This window comes from Perognathus longimembris, chromosome 7 (assembly GCF_023159225.1).
Source record: "Perognathus longimembris pacificus isolate PPM17 chromosome 7, ASM2315922v1, whole genome shotgun sequence".
Classification (NCBI taxonomy): domain Eukaryota; kingdom Metazoa; phylum Chordata; class Mammalia; order Rodentia; family Heteromyidae; genus Perognathus; species Perognathus longimembris.
The window spans coordinates 68,561,419-68,582,333 of NC_063167.1; the positions used below are offsets into that span (position 1 = coordinate 68,561,419).

At 44.2% G+C, this 20,915-nt stretch overlaps 1 protein-coding gene across 1 annotated transcript in view; it reads right to left on the reverse strand.

Moving 5' to 3' along the window:
• Positions 1-15,967, reverse strand: part of Prok1 (prokineticin 1) — a 45,469-nt gene extending 29,502 nt beyond the window's left edge. The window contains exon 1 of the mRNA XM_048351777.1: positions 15,663-15,967. The gene's annotated coding sequence lies outside the window, so the exon portion shown is untranslated. The remainder of the gene's footprint in view (positions 1-15,662) is intronic.
• Positions 15,968-20,915: the final 4,948 nt, after the last annotated feature.

The window sequence follows — 20,915 nt, forward strand, 5'->3', positions numbered from 1 at the left end:
ACACAACACACAGCTGGCTCTCCAACTCCTATGATGATCTGTTCATCTGGAAAAGCTGATAGATGTGCCAAGGCCTGACACAGCCTTTCTATGCTCTGCTACCACAAACCCAAAAGGTTTACTAGGCATCATGGATCCAGAGTTAATATAAGGAAGCAAAATAATTTGCCAAACCCTGAAAAAAGAGCCATAGAACTACTGAGCTTGATCATCCTTTGCCCAGGCTGAGCTCTATAAACACTTAGGGGAGAAAACCCAAGATGGCCTGAACATAACACAGATGGAGTATCTGAACAAACAGCAGCCTCCCCACCCTCCTCTTGGGACCAAGAGCTGAGTCTCACCCTGAACCCCTTCCTCCTAGTGTTGATTGAGTATAGCAATAAGCAAAAGGTGCTATGGGAATGCTGAGAACTGAAGCTTTATAATGGGTGATAAATCTGTGCTGGACAATTTTCTACCACCATTAGTTAGCTATGTGCTCTTAGAAAGCTCCTGAGCCTTTGGGCTGCTTCAGGGGCTACATCACTCTCTTCCTCTCACTACAGAATAAGCTTAAAATTTTTAAGCAGCAAAGACAGTACATGGGTGATTCTTCAAAAGATTATTCTCTAGCCCAGACTTATATTCTCTTCTATGCCTTTAAAATGTTTCATTAAAATAAATAAAAGCAACTAAAGTAAAACAACTCTTGGCTGGACACAGGTGGCTCACTCAAGAGGCTGAAATCTGAGGATCCCAATTCAAAGCCAGCCCAGGCAAGAGTGTGCATGAGACTCTTATCTCCAACTAATCAGCAAAAATCTGGAAGTGGAAGTGTGTGGCTAAAGTGGTAGAATGCCAGCCTTGAGCATAAAAGCCAACCAAAACCTGGAAGCTGGTGGCTCACTCCTGTAATCCTAACTACTCAGCAGGCTGGGATCTGAGGATCGCATTTGAAGCCAGGTCTGGCAGGAAAGCCCCTGAGACTTACCTCCAATTAATCACTAGAAAATTGAAAGTGGAGCTGTGACTCAAAGTGATAGAGCACTAGCCTTTAGTAAAAAAGCTCAGGAACAGTGCCCAGGCCCTGAGTCCAAGCTCCATGACCAACCCAAAAAAAAAAAGAAAGAAAACAGCTTGAACCACAGCTCCACTTTCAGTTTTTTAGGTGGTTCATTGGAGATAAGTGTCTTGGCCTATCCTGCCTGAGCTATCTTTAAACTATGATCCTCAGATCTCAGCCTTCTGAGTAGTTAGGATTATAGATGGGAGCCACTAGCACCTGGCTTGGACATGCTTTTTCTTAAGCAGTGAGGTCAGTGAGTCCCCTCCACACTGTGTGGCTACCTGCATGGGGCCAGTGACCAGGCTTTGCCCTCACTGGCTGCCAGGGAGAAGGCACCTAGCCCCTGCTTCAAGCTGCCCTTCCTGGAGGTGGGGAGAGTTCTGGGGAGGAATGAGACAGATAAATCTCATCTTAAATAAGAAAATGGCAGGACCAGGAAAAGAATCTTTGACTCTCTTTAACTTGGCTTCCTCCATCTGCTCCATCCCTCCCAGAACCTCTCACCCTCATTCTTCAGAGGAAACGAAGCTAAGGTGGTGAATTAACAATAGCTGAGTGGAGTTTGAGTCTGAGGCCACCCTTTGGTTCAGTGGGAATGATGCCAATGTCTACTACTGAGGTCTCCCAGAACTGCAGAATGGGGCAGTGTTGACACATATGCATGTATTTTCTAAGGGAAATTTCAAAGAAAGAATCAATTTATGCTGAAGAATATTAGTAAGATAACAACCAAAGGCCCCAAGATCAAAGGAATTTCAGGTCCTGGTACGAGTCCCCAGGTATGTTAGTACCTCTACTCACAGAAATTAACTCTAGCCATTCATTTGCCCTCTGAATTAAAATCTATCATTGGAAGCCCAGTTCTTCCTTTGGGAACTGTGGATGAGTGATGTTGGGAATGGAGTTGTGACTCTTCAACCCTTTCCATTCCTAATAGGTCGCAGATAAACTGCTTTTTACCAGGCTTAGGGTTAAATGCCTGAAATCCCAGCATTCAGAAAGTTGAGGCAGGAGGATCACAAGTTCCAGGCCAGCTTGAGCTACATAATAAGACCCTGTCTTGTCAGGTGCCAATAGCTCCTATAATCCTACCTATTCAGGTTGAGATCTGAGGATCATGGCTCAAAGCCAATCCCAGGCAGGAAAGTCCATGAGACTCTTATCTCCAAGTAACCACCAGAAAACCAGAAGTAGCATTGTGGCTCAAAGTGGTAGAATGCTAGCCTTGGGGGGATAAAAAGCTCAAGGACAGTGTCTAGGCCCTGAGTTCAAGCCCCCAGATGAAAAAAAAAGCACCCTCCCCCACAAAACCCACCCTGTCTCAAAAGAAATAAACACACATATACACACACACAAACACACACACACACACACACACACACACGTATACACTGGGTTTTTTAAGCCTTTTGTTTAAGAAAAGCTAACCCATGAAAAGACTGCCTAATCTCTCCACCTTCTGAGATACTGGTCCATTCTAGAAAGATCATCTGACCCTGGTTGTCTTGGGCACAGGCCCTGTAACATAGACACAAGAGCCAATGTGAATCCGTTAGGCTCAGAGGAGTTCCCACAAACAATTAAGCACTCTTAGTTTTTTCCTCAGGTAGTGTTTATCCTCTCAAAGTAACTCTTTTTTTTAGCTCTGAGCAAAATAAAGTATAATACCTTCAAGTTTCTGTCAATGGTTCCATCAAGCCCATGGAAGTTTACTTGAAGAATGACTTCCCAGAAGATATTGCCTGATTCCTTTCAAAAAGAGCTGAAGTAGGGGCTGGGGATATGGCCTAGTGGCAAGAGAGCTTGCCTCCTCTACATGAGGCCCTGGGTTCAATTCCCCAGCACCACATATACAGAAAATGGCCAGAGGGGGCGCTGTGGCTCAAGTGGCAGAGTGCTAGCCTTGAGCGGGAAGAAGCCAGGGACAGTGCTCAGGCCCTGAGTCCAAGCCCCAGGACTGGCCAAAAAAAAAAAAAAAGAGCTGAAGTAGCACTGAAGTGGCAGCCTTCTAACAGAGAGGTGCACCCCTCCACTAGTTCTAATTCAACTGTGGAGTTCAAGAAGGTCACACTGGCTATGGAATATACTTTGGGGAAGAGCACTCTAGTTATATCACTTTCTCTGTGTCTCTGTCTCTGTCTCTGTCTCTCTCTCTTACACACACACCACCACCACCACCACCACCACTACCTGCAATAGGACTGTCCTTTGTATGATTGGACTTGTGGACTCAGGAAGAGCAGTGAAGTTGGACCGAACCTGCCATGGAGGCTGACAAGGATGGAATTGAAGATCATTTATTGATTTTGAAAGCATTTAATATGCCACTATGTATGCATGTGCATGCATGCATGTGTGGGTCAGTCACAAAGAGATTGGAAAGAAAGAAGAACATGTTCATGCTAATGACCTTGGGTTGTTTTGTTCTGTCTCCATACAATTCTACATCTTCTCAGTTTTCTGACTGAGCACATAGTCCTTTTGTAATAGAAAACCAATTAAATGTTACTTTAAAGTAATTATAAAAGGGAAGAAAAGGGAAATGTGAAAAGGAAATAAAAAAGGACATTAGGATTTGATTCATTTGGAACTGAGCTCAGACCCTCATTCTTCTGTCCTTATTAACTTGTGCCCTTAGACAAATTATTTTTCTCTGTTTCATCCTTAAATTGCCTAAATGGTGCATGTTTAGAACAAAAGGAAGACCCACAGATTTAATGGTCGTTTTGTTTTCAAAGTAAAGGTGCAAGCAGCCAGCAGATGATGGATGTGGTACTAGGAAGAGATTCTTAGTTTCCTCTGCAGAATGAGGCAGTCTTGGGGAAGCAAGGCAATGGGCCAATTGAGCATTTTCCCTCACCCCACGCTTCCTTATCATGATCCAGCCTATGCATGAGGAGGAGAGAATAAACATCAGAGACCTTTGAGCCCAGCAGCAAGATTCCAGCCCTGCTTATGGCCATAACTAATGTGTATTAACATGCAGGAATCTGGGACTTGCTTCCACAGGTAGACAAGAGACATACTCTTTGAGGACTCCCTGTGAGTGCTGGCCATTGGGTGACCACAGTGCTGGGAAGGGGAGTCAGTGATTGGATATGCCTAGAGGCCGGTGAAGCCTATGAACAAATGAAGCATCTGGACCTCCTAGGCTGTGCACAAGAGTCATGGTGGGGGAGGGGACACGCCAGGATGGGGCAGCACATGGCTCTAAAGGCCTTTTAAGGACATTACCCATCATGATAAGAAAAGAGGTGGCAACATCCATAGCAGTGACACAGCGGCACCTGGCAAAGAAACAGCTCCCACTCCACGCTGCTGAGTAAATCTCACTCCAAAGCACTCAAATTAATTTCAGCAAGAGCTCCCCAGAGCTCTCAACTGGATCGCCCAGGCTCCCCCTGTCCTTAAGAAAAACAACAAGAGGATGGGCCAGAATTTGTCAAGAAATTAATTGGAAACAGCAGTGAGAGTTTCATGAATTTGTAATGACAGTAATTTGCTTTCTCAAGGGCAAGCTTAGAGGCTGGCTTTGTTCTCTCTGGGGCCTGTTGAGTCAGGGCCTCCAGCTTCAGAAAGGAGTAAGTAGGGCCACCAGCAAACAGCTGCTTCTGGCATAGCAAAGCTCCAGACCCACAGGCCCTACCAGCTTTCTAGCCCAGCAGCCAGGACTGCAGGCTTTATGAGGTGTCTCAGGTGCCTTTTCCAAGAAAAGCAAGAAGAAATGCCTCTGGGTATTGCAGGTATCTGAAATGGGCTCTTTATTCATTATGTTTTTGTGTTTGCATTGAGCAACTCCTTTCTTGTGCTTGTGAAGCACTGTAAATCTGGAAGGAACTCAGAGATTAGACCTCAGGGCCCCGCATGTGGTGCCCAAGATTGAGATGTGAACTTGCTGTTTGATGAGGGACAATAGCAGAGAAGATTATAAAACTGGTCTGCTGCTCTGGACTCCCTCTGCCATTTTGTTCCTTCTTTGGTTTTATTTAATGAACTGGAGTACATAGTGAAGAGCCAGAAATGAATGAGACAGTTTCTGTCCTCAAGAGACTAGTAGAAAAAGCAAAGACATAAATGACTGTAATGTTAAAAAAATAGTAATAATCTAAACACTAAAAATGAGGCCAAGAGAGTACTGGATGTCCTGCCAACCTCAATGGGGCATTATTTCACAAGTCTGCACACAGATTGCTTAACTACCTCAAGGGCTGTATCTCACTAGGGTTTAGATATGTTATTGATTAAAAACGCAGACTCTGTAAAGTTCCACATTGACTTGTGGATTTTTGTCTACTGAAATTACAAAGAAGTCTATCTAATAGAAAAATAATACAAGTAGTATAATTTTCTGAACTACTAGGCCTTCTCCTTCTTGGAGCCATGCCCTAAGTTATTTTAGCTTGTGTTATTTTTCAAATAGGGTCTCACTTTTTTATCCAGGCTGACTTGGACCTCTACCTGCCTATTTATTGTATTTCCTACATAACTAGGATGACAGGCATACACCACCACATTCAACATTTTATTGGTTGAGATGGTGGGAGGGGTCACAAAATCTTTTTCCTGGCCTGAGCTTGAACTAAAATTTCCCCACTCCCAGCCTCCCAAGTAGCTAGGATTACAGGCAAGAGCCACCATACCATACCCAGCAGGTTATAATTTTTTAATTGCCATTTGTTTCATTTTTTTTAACTATGGCAAAGAACACATAACATAAAAGTTACCATCTGGGCTGGGAATGTGGCTAAGTAGTAGAGTGCTTACCTAGCATGCATGAAGCCCTGGGTTCAATTCCTCTGTACCACATAAAAAAGCCAGATGTGGCACTGTGGCTCAAGTGGTTGAGTGCTGGCCTTCAGCAAAAGCAGCTCAGGGACAGTACTCAGGGCCTGAGTTCAATCCCAGGACTGGCAAAAAAAAAAAGTTACCATCTTAACCACTTTTCCCTTGGAATCATGTACATTCACAGTGTGCCACCATCACCACCACCTGCAACTAAAACTCACTATATATTAACCAATAAATCCAATCCATGACCCAATGCATTCCATTCCTCTCCACCAGCAGCTTCTAGCAACCACCATTCTACATTCTGCCTTTATGAATTTGATATTGACTATTCTCAAGCTAGATTTCCAGGTTAGAGCTTTTGTATTTCTGACTGAGCAGACAGAGCTCTGATATTGCCCTATCTCTAGTCCACCATCTTAGATCTAATATATGTCAGTTTTGTTTCTTCATTCATCAATTAACAGAAATTTGAGTTGCCTCCCCTTTTTGGCTATCATGAATAAATGATAGTTTGAACTTGGGTGAAAAAAACACCTGTATAAGACTCTGCTTTCAATTCCCTTAAGTCCACACCCAGAAGGCAATTGCTGAATCACACAATAATATTCTTTGTTTAAGCTTAGAAGCATTATACTGTTTTCCACAATGATGAAACCATTTTACATTCCCATTCACAGAAACTAAGGGTTCTAGCTTCTCTACATGTCATCAACATTTATTCCCTGATTTTGTTGATAATTCTGTGATGATCCTAGTAGGTGTGTGATGATATCTCATTTTAGCTTTGAGAGTTGCATTTTCCTAATGATTAGTGAGATTGTGTGTATTTTTGTGTGTTTTGGAGGCATTTGTTTATCATCTCTGTTGGGGATTCATCTTGGCCTTAAGGGGGGAAGGACGAGGAGAGCGCTCCCGAGACGCCGCCCTTCCCCCAGCCCTGGGGCAGTGTGGAAGTGAGCCACACCTATCTCCTTCTGGGTCCAGAACCAGAAGGGGTAGCTTTGAGACCATCCCCCACCTTGCGCCAGCGAGCACGTGTGCTCCCTTTTTGCGAGGGCTTTGCCCACAGGGCAGTACTATGGGAAGTGACATTAGCCCATGAGGGAGGTCCTTGGGAGCTGCTCTTGGATGGACAAGCTCGCCAGCCTATCGCCAGCTCATGCTCAATCCTCGTCATCACTACTATATTACTGTGAATCCCTCCCGATTAAATTAGATTGCTCTCCGAAGCGTCTCCGAGATCCTTCTGTGCCTGGCTTCCTTGGTGGGTAAGGAGGGAGGAAAAGGGGATCTCATTCGGCCACGTGAACCTTAGGCTAGCCCGTGTCCCTCGCTCCACCTTGGCCACCTGCTGGTCAGGTGCCCAGGGGAGAGGGTGAAAAGGGGAGCACTGATAAGGGAGTAAGCTTAGCATCCCCGCCCCGGGGGAGGTAAATCTAGCCCAGCAATCTCTATAGAACTCTATTCAAGTTCTTTGTTTTCTGTGATCCTCCTTTACCTGAATGACCTTCTCTTTTTCAACACTGAGGATGTTTTCCGCTATTATTTTATTGACTAGCTTATCTGTGCCTTTAGTTTCTATCTCTTCTCTTCCTTTTGTACCCATCATTTGTATGTTTGGCCTTTTGACGGTGTCCCAGAAGCCTTAAAAGTTTCATTTATATTTTTCTTGATTTGTTTTCAATATCTTTGACTGATCTAATTCCTCTGCATTATCTTCAATCCCTCTTATCTTGTTTTCAATGTGTTCTGTTCTATTAGTGAGGCCTTCAGAACTTTCAGTTAGCAATAATGGCACCCCGGTTAAACCTCACAGACTACTGTACTGCCACTAAACAAGGTTCAATTGAGTTTTTTATTTGGGCTATTAAGCTCTTCATTTCCAAGATTTCAATTTGATTTCTTTTTTGAACTTTCTATATCTTTATTGAGTTCCTCTTCTATATATTCAGCTGTTTATTTGAAATCTCTTTGTGCTCAGTTACTCGTGTCCTCTTTGAATCATCCAGCTGTTCATGTATTTTCCTCTTTAACTTTTTGTTTTTGTTTTTGCCAGTCCTAGGGCTTGGGACTCAGAGACTAAGCACTGTCCCTGGCTTCTTTTTGCTCAAGGCTAGCACTCTACCTCTTGAGCCACAGTGCCACTTCCAGCTTTTCCTGTTTATGTGGTGCTGAGGAATTGAACCCAGAATACATGCTAGGCAAGCAATCTACCACTGAACCACATTCTCCCAGCCCTTCCTCTACAGTTTTATCAGTCATTCTTTTCATTTGTTTTTTCATTCATTGCTTGAATTATTTCCTCTTCACTATCACTTATTATGGAGTGGAGTTGGCTTTTTTCATTCATTTTGTGATTTTTCCCCCAGTAGTGTTTACACATTTGGAGCCTAGATTTTAGGTAGAAGTTTCAATTTCCTGTGTCCTTACAGTTGGTGATTACTCAGAGATTATTTAACAATGGGTAATGTCTCAGTTGTGGTATATTTTCCTGTTACTAGACTGTCTCAGTAGTCAAATTTTTAATTTCAATATTCAAACCCCATGACAGACATCTTCTTCATTCAGAGTGAGAAAGCTTGTCTGCAAAAGCTATCATAGTTGGTAAACACTAACCTGTTGTTTAAGGCAATCCCTGATGAAGACCAGTCACCACTACTGCTCCAGATGTATAGTGCTATAGATGAATATAGAAGCAAAAACGTTATCTTTAGTGAGACCCCGGTGGCTCATGCCTGTAATCCTAGCTACTCCAGGGTCTGAGACCTAAGGATTATGGTTCAAAGCCAGCCTGGGCAGGAAAGTCCATAAGACTCTTATCCCTAATGAATCACAGAAAAAGCCAGAAGTGGTGCTGTGGCTCAAAGTGGTAGAGTACAGTCTTGAGAGAAAAATCTTAGGGACAGTGTTCAGGCCCTGAGTTCAAGCCCCATGCCTAACTACTACTACTACTAATAATAATAATAATTTATCCATGTACTCTTATAGTGGGGTTTTCGGCCTCCCTTCTCCCAGGAAGTGAGGGATGAGCCTGGAATTCCTTGCTGCTTTCCTTCTGCTGGTTTTATTTCTCTGTGGTCTTTTGCCTTCTTGCCATCTCTTCAGAGGCTCCTAATTCTCTTCCTCTCTTTATCTTTTCAAAATCTAGTTTCTTCTGTCCTCTTTCAATTTTTCAAATTCAAGTCACTGTTGAATTACATTCTTTACTTCGACACTACCCTTTTTTAGATGTGTGATTTTCAAATGCTTTCTCTTATTCCATAGGTTGACTCTTTCACTATTAACATGTCTTTTAATACACCAATTTTTCACTATCATGTAGTTCAGTTTATTTTTTTCTTTTGTTGCTTATGCTTTGGTGTCATATCTAAGCAATCATTGTAAAATCCAGTGCCATGAAGCTTTTACTTCTAAGAAGCTTAAAATTTTAACACTTGTGCTTACATTTTACCCATTTAGAGTTAGTCTTTTGTATGTTGTGCTTATATTTTACCCACTTAGAGTTAATCTTTTGTATGAAACATATGGTATGATCTGGGCACCAGTGGTTCCTCCATGTAATCCTAGCCTGTAATCTCAAGAGGCTGAGGTCTGAGGATTGCAGCTCAAAGTCAGCCCAGGCAGGAAAATCTGTGAGATTCTTATCTCCAATTAACCAACAAGAAGCCAACAGCGGAGCTGTGGTTTAAGTGGTAGAGCTCCAGCTTTGAGCAAAAAGAGCTCAAGGACAGCACCCAGGCACTAAGTCCAGCCCCAGGACAGGAAGAAAGGAACAAAGGAAGGGAGGGAGATAAATATAAGATATGGGTCCAAGTATCTTCTTTTGTACACAGATATTCTATTTGTTGAAGACTATCTCCACCCCCCTCCTACCCCCCATCCTCCTGATTGAGGTTGGCTAGCCTGGGTCTGATTTCACTCTGTACTAGCTGAGTAACCTTGGGTAAGTAGATCTCCTTAAGCCTCACTTTCCCACGTCCATCAAATGATGTTAATAACAACACATGCCCCACTTAATCCTTAAGACTCCTGGAATAAATGTGAACATGTTTTACTCAATGACAGGATCATGGATGCTAAGGGAGCAAAAACATCCACCACTAGTGATGTCATCGCTGTGTTGATGTCTTAGCACATTAGTGTAAACCACTTACTGTGCTACCAGTACAAAAAGCTCAATACATACAGCTATGTATACTGCCCAATACTCAGTGATGGTGACCGATGACTCTGTTATGCTTTACGTGCTTGCTAGACTGCACTTTTGATCCTTGTTTGTTTATGCAGTATTGAGGTATGAACTCAGGTCCAGGTACTTTCTAGACAAGTACTCTACCACTTGAGCCATACTTCCAGTCCTTTGCTTTCAGTTTGTTTTTTCAAACATGGTCCCACATTTTTACTGGTGTGAGCCTTGAACCATGACCCTTCTATCTCTGCCTACTGAGTAACTGGGACAACAGATATGTATTACATGTCCTGCTTGTTGTTGCTGCTGCTCTTTTTTTAAATCTAGCTTTAAAAATTGGATATAAAGCTGTGGCTGGTGGCTTAATCCTAGTCACTCAGAAGGCTGAGATCTGGAGGATCATGGTTTGAAACCAGCCTAGGCAGGAAAGTCCATGAGACTCTTATCCACAACTAACCACAAAAAGCCAGAAGTGAAACTGACTCAAGTGTTGAGTAGCTAGAATTATAGATGTGAGCCACCAGCATCCTGCTTCTTTTGAAGATAGGTTGTTACTAACACTTTTACTAAGCTGGACTGGATCTGTAATCTTCCAGTCTTCATCTCCAGAGTAGATGGATTATAGCCTTGTACCACTCTAACCCTCAATTTAGAATGTGCACCTGCTGGGTGTTTGTGGCTCCTGCCTGTAATCCTAGCTACTCAGAAGGCTAAGATCTGAAGATCATGGTTCAAAGCCAGCCCAACAGTAAAGTCCATGAGACTCTTGTCTCCAATTAATGACCAAAAAGATGGAAGTGGAGCTGTGGCTCAAGTAGTAGAGCACTAGCCTTGAGTGCAAAAGCTCAGAGACAGTGCCTAGGACTGACTCTCTCTCTCTCTCTCTCTCTCTCTCTCTCTCTCTCTCTCACACACACACACACACACACACACACATACACACAATAAATGAGCAAAAGAGAGAGAAGAAAAAAGAAAGAGAAAGAAAAGAGAGACAGGAAGAAAAAAGAAAAGAGGAAAGGAGGAAGAAAGAAAGAAAGAAAAAGAGAAAGGAGGAAGGAAGGAAGGAAGGAAAGAAGGAAAAAAGAAAGGGAAGCAAGAAGGAAAAGGAAGGAAAAGGGGAGAGAAAAAAAGGGAAAGAAAAAGAAAGGAAAGATGAAAGAAAGAGGAAGAAAGAAAAGGACTCTCTTCTTTCTTATAAATAGCATTCAGTAGAGCAGTCTGCTTTACTAAAACAGCAGCCTCTAACATCTAGTGTTTGTCTCACTCCTGATCATACTGCTTCCTCGGGTGCTTGATTTCATCACATGTTCTTTGGTTCATCATGGTGTTCATATATACAAAGACATAATGAATATGATCAATAAGAGACCATGTTGGAACTGACCTAGAAATGAAAGTATAAGAGATCCATGACAAGAAGCACCATTATTCCATGCCACATGTCTCCATGTTCGTGTCCTATGTCCTGTCTCCTGTCTCTTGGCTTGTCTCCCGTTACCATGGCATCCCAAGTCAGCTCTCCATTGGAGCTGAATTGGCTTGTTGGTATTGTTTTTGTTCTTTCTTTCCTCTTTGGCCTGTTCCCTAACAGTGTTAACGGTATCTGCAGGCTGCAGGCCTTTGTAACAACTGGCTGCCTGCAGACTGCTAATGCTCTAATAAAAACTCCAAGATTCGATCCTTAAAAAAAGAGAGAGAGAGATCCAGGATAGTAAGGTAGGACACCAGTGGTGGTCACAGCTCACCAGTCAGTCATGTCCAGTGTCACCTAAGCTATGGTCTTGAAGAACAAGAACAAAGTGACAGAGCTGTGGAGCACCTGCCTCACTGAAGACGAGATGAACCCAAATTCTAGATAGGCTCATGCCAGATATGGAGGAACTGCTAATGGCCCAGGTTGAAGAGCTGACAGTCAAGTGCACTCCTCTGGGCACCATGATGGTCAGGGTCAAGGCAGGGTCTTGTTGCCATGTTAACAGGAAAGGTGGGGCCTAACCATGCTGGGGAGTTTACTGCTGGCACTGCTGGTGAACACAGTTCTGGAATCGTTACGCATTGTTATACATCATGTGGAAGGAACCATGAAGGCACCTGGAGAATTTCTGGAAGCTCTAGAGAAGCTGATTGAGGGGAGGAGTAAATCTACAACATGGATAAAACCTCCTTATTCGGGAGAGGGATACCTGAAGGACTTCATCCATAAAGAGCTTCAAGGCTTTAAAGGGCACGTTGAAGTCTGGCTTAGGACTACAAAATGAAACCTTGGTGACCAGCCACAGGGCCACCAGGCACATCACTAAGCACATGGCCTGCCTGTGTCCCACAGGAGCCGTAAGAGGTTAGGGATGGTGGCTCTTCTTCCACAACACCTCCTGAATGCTGCAACGTCCAGAGTCACTGACAGCTACTGCTTGAGAAACAGGTGTTTAGACTTCATGCTCAAAGTCCAGGAGTCCAACTTAGTCCTAACTTCAGGCCTAGCCACACACCCTATTTGGAAAAAAAAAAGTGATGGGCAGAGAGAGGAGATTTATTGCATGGCAGCCATGGGAAGACACTTCAGGACATCTTCAGCCATCTTCAGGGTAGCAAGCATTGGCTTCAGGTTAAATGGAGAGACTTGATTGGGATGGTGAGGGGGAAGGTTAAAAGAGTTAAAATCGTTCCAAGTCACAGATGTGGCTGGTTGACCATTAGAACTCAGTCTCTGACTCAGGAAGAATTCTGCAGAGACTGTTTTAACTTTATTATTGGAAAAGGAACCAGGTGGTCTCCTGATCTAGGAGCTGTTTGCTTTAAGGCAAGACACTGCCTGTGTGAGGTAAATGTGGTGTTCACACCAATGGTTATCTGAATCTCCTGAAAGGAAGGTGCTTGCAAAAGGAAGGCAATGGAGAATAGCTCAGATCAAAGGGCACAGAGACAAAGTTGGGGGACTTTTAATTCATTTACAGGACTCGGAAAAAGCACCTTTTAAGTTACCTCTGAGACTTGGAGAATAGCAGCACTTTGGGAACTGTGCTTTCTAAGTTTGTGCACATGTATGTCCAACTATGCACTTCTCAGTCAGTGTCTCTTCATGAAGCACGTGGCTGGATAAGCGAGCGCCATGCCTGGCAATAATCAATAAGTCTGTACTATTTCTCGAGGGTCAGGGAGTGAGTTTTGTAGTCATTGTGTGGGTATAAGAAGCATAACATTCATTGTGGGGACAGGCAATTGAAGAAAGGGCCAAAAGAGCCCAACCCAGGGGACTCGTGCCTATAATTCTAGCTACTCAAGAGACCAAGAGACTGAGATCAGAGGATTTTGGTACAAAGCCAGCCCAGGCAGAAAAGTCTGTGAGATTCTAATTAACCACCAAAAGGCCAGAAGTAGAGGTGTGACTTAATTGGCAGAGTCAGCCATGAGTGAAAACAGAAAAAGTCCAAAAGAGCACATGTCCCTAGATATTGTGTCAGCGAAGTAATTCTTTCACCAACTCATAAGGGAGATTGGCTGTCAGTTCATAGTCTCTTGTCCAGAGAGCAATAAACTGTTCTCTCCTTAAAGTGATACATGCTGTATTCAGATCAGCCCTTCTCTACCTTGATAGATGAGTTCATATTCATCTCACTTCTCCTCTGGCAATTGAAAATATCCATGAGGCATTTATCTCCTTGCCTCTAACTTTATCCTGAGGGAAATTGGCCCTGGCTAGAACTAATGAGTGATTTACTGTGTTGTCTTCAGTTTCAAGACCAGTCATCTAGTTGCTGGGAGGGAAAATGGATTAAGAGCAGCCCTGGGCCCCTTTACAGGACTGGTCACAGGGCTGTGTTATCTAAACTAGTTGAACTAGGCACCATTGGCTTGGGTCTATAATCCTAGCTACTCAGGAGTCTGAGAAATAGAGGACCATGGTCTCCTGCCAGCCTAGACAGAAAAGTCCTTAAGACTATCTACAAAATAAGCCCGGAAATACCATACTGGAAGTATGGCTCATGTAAGACAGTAACAGCCATGAGTGAAAATAGCACACACGAGGCACTGAGTTTAAACCCAATACTGACTAATAATAACAATAATGATAAATAAACTACTTGAGGTGCCATGATTGAACCAAGCCTCGGAGTTCCAAGGCCATGGACGCTTATAAGCTCTATGGCCCATGGTAAGTCAGTTGTCCTCACCAAACCCCTACAACATGAGGACAGAGATGTGTGTGTGTATGTGTGTGTGTGTGTGTGTGTGTGTGTGTGTGTGTATGCTTTGTCAATGTTGACCTTTCGTCTTTAAATATAAGAGTATAGGCCAAGTTTACAAATATTAAAACTGAGGCCTGAGCCAGATGCCTGTGGCTCATGCTTGTAATCTCAGCTACTCAAGAGGCTGAGATCTGAGGATCTGGGCTGGTTTGAAGCCATCTCAGGCAGAAAAATCTGTGAAACCACAAAAAGGGGGAGTGGAGCTATGGCTCAAGCTTAGGAACAGCACCCGTACCCAGAGTTCAAGCCTCAGGACTACCAAAAAGAAAAGAAACGTGAGTCCTGGAGAGGTGAAATCAGTAGCAGTCAAGTGTTTCAAAGAAAGCGTCTCCTCCCCTGTTGCTATGTTTACCCTGTGGCTTGCTGCCATGTTCTCTGGGTTTCCGGGGAGCTTGATGCAGGGCTGAAGACTCCATCCCCAATGAGAGGATTCTTTCAAGAACAACGGCGGGGGGGCTGGAGATATAGCCTAGTGGCAAGAGTGCCTGCCTCGGATACACGAGGCCCTAGGTTCCATTCCCCAGCACCACATATACAGAAAATGGCCAGAAGCGGCGCTGTGGCTCAAGTGGCAGAGTGCTAGCCTTGAGCGGGAAGAAGCCAGGGACAGTGCTCAGGCCCTGAGTCCAAGGCCCAGGACTGGCAAAAAAAAAAAAGAAGAACAATGGCGGGGGCGGGGAGGGGGGGGGAGTGGACACCAAGCCCCTTCCATGAGCCAGCTTTTGGGTGCAGCACTGTGGAGGCAAAAAGAAAAAAACAACTCAGGTTCAGAAAAGGCCTCAGCCCTGAAGGGTTCTGCTCTTTTTCTTCTCCTTCCTGTCCCTCTTGTCTCCCTTCCAGAATCAGCTTCCTCTCCTCAAAAAACCCTATGCTAGCTGAGGCTTGTGGCAGGGCCAAAAAGTTCAGCCTGTTATTTTTTTAATAATATCTGGAAAGCATCTACCCAAAATACAACTTGAGATTTCTGCATCATGAGCTCCAGGTTAGTTATACTGACTAGAACACAAATTGTTTCAGTGTAGAAGCCTTGCTTGCCTTCTTGTTACTTCCAGTACTAGGATTTAGCCAACTATGGGTAAGGGATCCATCAAGAAGGAGGAAGAAGGAAGGAAGGAAGGGAGGGAGGGAGGGAGGGAGGGAGGGAGGGAGGGAGGGAGGGAGGAAGGAAGGAAGGAAGGAAGGAAGGAAGGAAGGAAGGAAGGAAGGAAGGAAGGAAGGAAGGAAGGAAGGAAGGAAGGAAGGAAGGGACAATGCCCAGGCCTTGAGCTTAAGCCCCAGGATCAATACATGTGCAAACCAAAAAAAAGTTGTGCCAAGAATTTCCTCCCCAGCCTCCTTTGCAACTAAACCCAGGTATGTGATCCAGGCTTCGCACTCAAGTTACCAACACAGCTCCAGCTCAGAGGCTCTGGGAAAATTCCACTTTCTTGGCAAGGGCTGCAACAGAGGTAGATGTCTAGCTTCAGGGCCAGAGCAGAGGTTATGAAATGATTATGTTCTTGCTCCAGAAATGGCCCATGCCAAGGGCAGGTGTAAGCACCACCATTCCTGGGAAGAAACAGCAGGAACATTTTCCTCATGTGTGGTTTGGAGCATTGGTGAGGGAACTTAGAATGGGCCCTGTAGTCCTCCCAATAATTACATTAGCTACTTGATGTCATTTTAATAGCTTCCTTTCTTTTTCTTTTTCTTTTTTTTTTTTTTTTGTGTGCCAGTACTAGGGCTTGAACTCAGGTCTTGAGCAATGTCCCTGAGCTCTTTTGCTGAAGGCTACTGAGCCACAGTTCCACTTCTGGTTTTTTGTGGCTAATTGGAGATAAGATTCTCACAGACTTTTCCTACTTGGGCTAGCTTCAAACTGCAATCTTCAGATCTAAACCTCTTGGGTAAGCTAGGATTTCAGTCATGAGCTACCAGTGCCCAGCCCACAATTCCCTTATTCCATAAGCCAGAGTCAGCTCTTACTGCTTGCAACTAAGACCCTTGAGTGCCAGACTCATTGAATTCAATGAGTCTCAGTCATCATTTCTTTTTTTTTTTTTTTTTTTTGGCCAGTCCTGGGCCTTGGACTCAGGGCCTGAGCACTGTCCCTGGCTTCTTCCCGCTCAAGGCTAGCACTCTGCCACTTGAGCCACAGCGCCACTTCTGGCCGTTTTCTGTATATGTGGTGCTGGGGAATGGAACCTAGGGCCTCGTGTATCCGAGGCAGGCACTCTTGCCACTAGGCTATATCCCCAGCCCACAGTCATCATTTCTTGAGCTTCTAACGACACAAACAACTATTATTTATTCAGTGCTTGCAATCATTCCTGAGACTATGCTAAGGCTTTTGTATACATTGTCTCTTGAACATAATACTTCCCTTTAGAGTGGAAAGCATGAGGTAACAAAGCATCAGGGGGAAAAATTGCAAAAATCTCACAAGATGATAACTGAGACCAGGCATTGGTGGCTTACTTGAAATTCTAGGTATTCAGGAGGCTGAGATCTGAGGATCACAATTTCAAAGCCAGCCTGGGCAAGAAGTCCAAGAGACATTTACCTCCAATTAAGTATCAAAAACTGCTGAAAGTGGAGCTATGGCTCAAGTGGTAGAATGCTAACCTTAAGTGAAAAAGCTAAGGCCCTGAGTTCAAGCTCCAGTACACACACACACACACACACACACACACACACACACACACACACACAGAGATGATGATGATGATGATGATGATGATGATGATGGCAATAATAATAATGGGAAAAGATGATAACTAAACATTTTGATAGTAGATCAGGTCGTGAAACTATCCGTGGATTCTAAGGTAGACAGTGGCAAGTCAGGGAAAAAGCGGGTGCCCTGCTCCATGGTGGGTGGGCAGATCAGCAGGTCATTTTCTCTCTACATTTTCTCTGAGGTAAGAAGCAATGACAGGGGTTGGCAATATGGCCTAGTGGCAAGAGTGCTTGCCTCATATACATGAAGCCCTGGGTTCGATTCCCCAGTACCACATATAAAGAAAATAGCCAGAAGTGGCCCTGCGGCTCAAGTGGCAGAGTGCTAGCCTTGAGCAAAAAGAAGCCAGGGACAGTGCTCAGGCCCTGAGTCCAAGCTCCAGGATTGGCCAAAAAAATAAAAAAAAGAAGCAATGACATCTTGCTAAGCTGCTGACTACAAATGTAAATAAGCTGGACACCAATGGCTCATGACTGTAATCCTAGTTACTCAATAGGCTGAGATCTGAGGATGGAAGCTCAAAGCCAGCCCAGGCAGAGAAGTTTGTGAGAATCATACCTACAATTAACTAGCAGAAAGATGAAAGTGGATGTGTGTATCAAGTGGTAGAGCTCCCGCCTTGAGTGAAAAAGCTAAGGAACTGCACTCAGGCTCTGAGTTCAAGCCTTGCTACTGGCACATTATTTAAAAAAAAAAATAGATGCACAGATATTTCACTGCCAAAGCACGACTTTTCCAGACCAATAGCAGGGCTAACTGACAGTGGGCCTGGTGTAGACATAAGCAGGGTTTCTGAAACCCACTCAGTCTCAGGGAAAGTCTGTCCGGTAGAGGGCTGCATAGTCAAAGCACCTGCAAGCTCGCATTTGATTACAAGCAGATGCACCACAAATACATTTAACACAGGTAATTTCTCTTCCATTTATTTTCAAGCACTTCCATCATTTAGCCAATTCAAAAGGTAATAAATCATGGCATTATGGCTGTTTTGATGGGCGATGCAGACAGTTTAATTAAAGTAAGGGTATTTTATCAGCTCCTCTAACTTCCCTCCCGCCTCTGGTCTGTGATTTTTTTATGTGGGGTTGATCTTTTTTTTATTCATAAGGGTTTTATTCCCATCTGTCATGGCTGCATTAGCTGGGCATCTAATGAAGCCTTGGATATGGAAGTCTGCATCTCATTTATCCCCAGTAGCAAAATTAATAAAGCAGCAGGGAAAATAGCTTCCTGGACTGGAACTTTTTTTTTTAACCCAGCCTGAGTCATCTAAAGTATACTTCACAGAATTTAGGCCTCAGCTCTAAACTTCAGAAGACAAGGCCGGCTTCACCTTCTACCCGCTGACAGTGGCCCCTATTGCCTGCCCAACCCACACCCTAGAGAGGCTTGGATTAGAGAATCCATGAGCCACTCTTTGCCTCTGCATACATTTTCTGGAGCACCTTCCATAGCAAATTTAGAGATAGAAACAGATCCATGGTCAGCACCACTATAATGCCTATAATCCTAGCTACTCAGGAGGCTGAGATATGAGGATCCTATTTCAAAGCCAGTCCAAATAGAAAAGCCCATGAGGCTCTCATTTCCAATTAACCACCAAAAAGTTGGAAGTGGAGCTCTGGCTCAAGAATGCCAGCCTTGATCGAAAAAGCCAATCAAGAGTATGAGATCCTAAAAAAAAAAAGAGTGTGAGATCCTGAGTTCAAGTCCCAGTACACACACACACACACACACACACACACACACACACACACACCACATTCAAAAAGGGCCAAAATCAAATGGGTCATGCCACCACTACTGCAGGCCAATGTCCAGTGCAAGAAAAATGATTTGGGTTTTTTGGGGGGTAGGGTTGTTGGTTTGGGGATTTGTTCTGTACCAGTACTAGGGCTTGAACTCAGGGCCTGGATGCTGTCCCTGAGCTTTTTTTCCTCAAGGTAAATGCCCTACCACTTAAGCCACAACTCCACTTCTGGTTTTTGGTAGTAATTGAAGAGGAGTCACAGAGACTCTTGCTCAGGCTAGCTTTGAACCACAATTCTCAGACCACAGCCTCTTGAGTAGTTAGGATTACAGGCAGGAGCCACCAGCACCAATCTCACAAGAAAATCTGTTTTAGCTGGCCAAAAAGCAAGATGGGATGCAAACTGCTAAATTCATCTGCTCCTCTGACACCTCTAGTCTTTTTATTAATGAGATTGCCAATGGCTATATCTTTGATTTGCATATTGGTTTCCTAGGAACTCCCAGAGTCCTCTAACATGACTAGGTGACTTAACCCCAGGGCTACAGAGCGGACATCCAAAATCAAGCTCTGACCAAGAACGGATTCCTTCTGAGAGCTGTAGGAGGAAAAGATTGATTGTAAGCCTCTCTCCCCTTGACTCACAGCTGGCTGATTCCTGCTTCTCACTCACTGACCTCCTTCTGTATATGTCTCAGTGTCCAATCTTTCACTTTATATATGAATACTGGTCATATGAATTCAAGCCTACCCTACAAAATAACCTGATTGCCTCTGTGAGTATTCCATCTTCATGAGCAAGATGCTGGTGGCTCATGCCAATGAACCTAACTGCTCAGGAGGCTGAGATCTGACGATCAAGATTGGAAGCCACCCTGAGTAGAAAGGTCTATGAGATGCTTATCTCCAATTAATCAGCAGAAAGCCAAAGGTAGAGGTGTGGCTCAAGTGGTATAGTGGTCAGCCTTGAATAAAAAAGCCAAGTAAGAGAACTTGAGGGCTCAAGTTCAAATCTCAATACAATCACACACACACACACACACACACACACACACACACACACACACACACACACACACCAGACTATCTTCAAACGGGGCCACATTCTGAGGTACCAAGAGTCAGGATTCCAACATATAAGTTTTGCGGAGACCCAAAACTCCTAACAATGAGTCTCTCTGAGACAAGTTTAGCTAAAGCTCTGAGACAGTGTCTGGTAGTATGATATAGTTGGAACAATGGAAAGTTAAGAATTCAAAGTTACTAGGCACTTCCCACTCTTCTTTTGCATAACAAGAAGTCTGGACTGAGTCCTCAGTTCTAGGATTGTGTTTGTGTGGAAGGACAAGGGGAGTCAGAAGTGGGAAGGCTGAGGGGAGTTAATGCTTCAGCTCCACCACTTATAAGCAGGACAATGGCGGGAGCATATTGGTCTGAGCCTTGGGATGTTGACCCTTAAAAAGGGAATAGCTGGGGCTGGGGATATGGCCTAGTAGCAAGAGAGCTTGCCTCGTATACATGAGGCCCTGTGATTCCCCAGCACCACATATACAGAAAACGGCCAGAAGTGGCGCTGTGGCTCAAGTGGTAGAGTGCTAGCCTTGAGCAAAAAGAAGCCAGGGACAGTGCTCAGGCCCTGAGTCCAAGGCCCAGGACTGGCCGAAAAAAAAAAAAAAAAAAAGGGAATAGCTGGGTGCTGCTGTTTCAAACCTTGTAATCCTAGCTAATCAGGAGGTTGTGATATGAGGACCCTGGTTCCAAGACAACAACACAGAAAATCTCTTAACTCCAATGAAACAGCAAAAAGCCAAAAGTGAAGGTAGAGCTCAAATGGTAGAGCCCCAGCCTTAAGTGAAAGTGCTAAGGGATAGCATGGGGGCCTGAGTTCAAGATCCAATACCTTCACACACACACACACACACACACACACACACACACGAGAGGGATAGTAATATTAGCTACTTTGTTAAAGGTTGTGGGAACTAAGGAAGCCTGCGACCTGCCTGCACACAGTTGTCACACCCTGAATATGAAACAAGAATAGCATGAATACTGCCATCAGTAGCCTGGCTTTTTATCTAGGATTGATGTCTCAGGGATGGTCATTGTTCAAAGGCAGATGGCCCCACTGTACCTTACCATGTCTCTTCACTGTAGTGAGGTCCTTT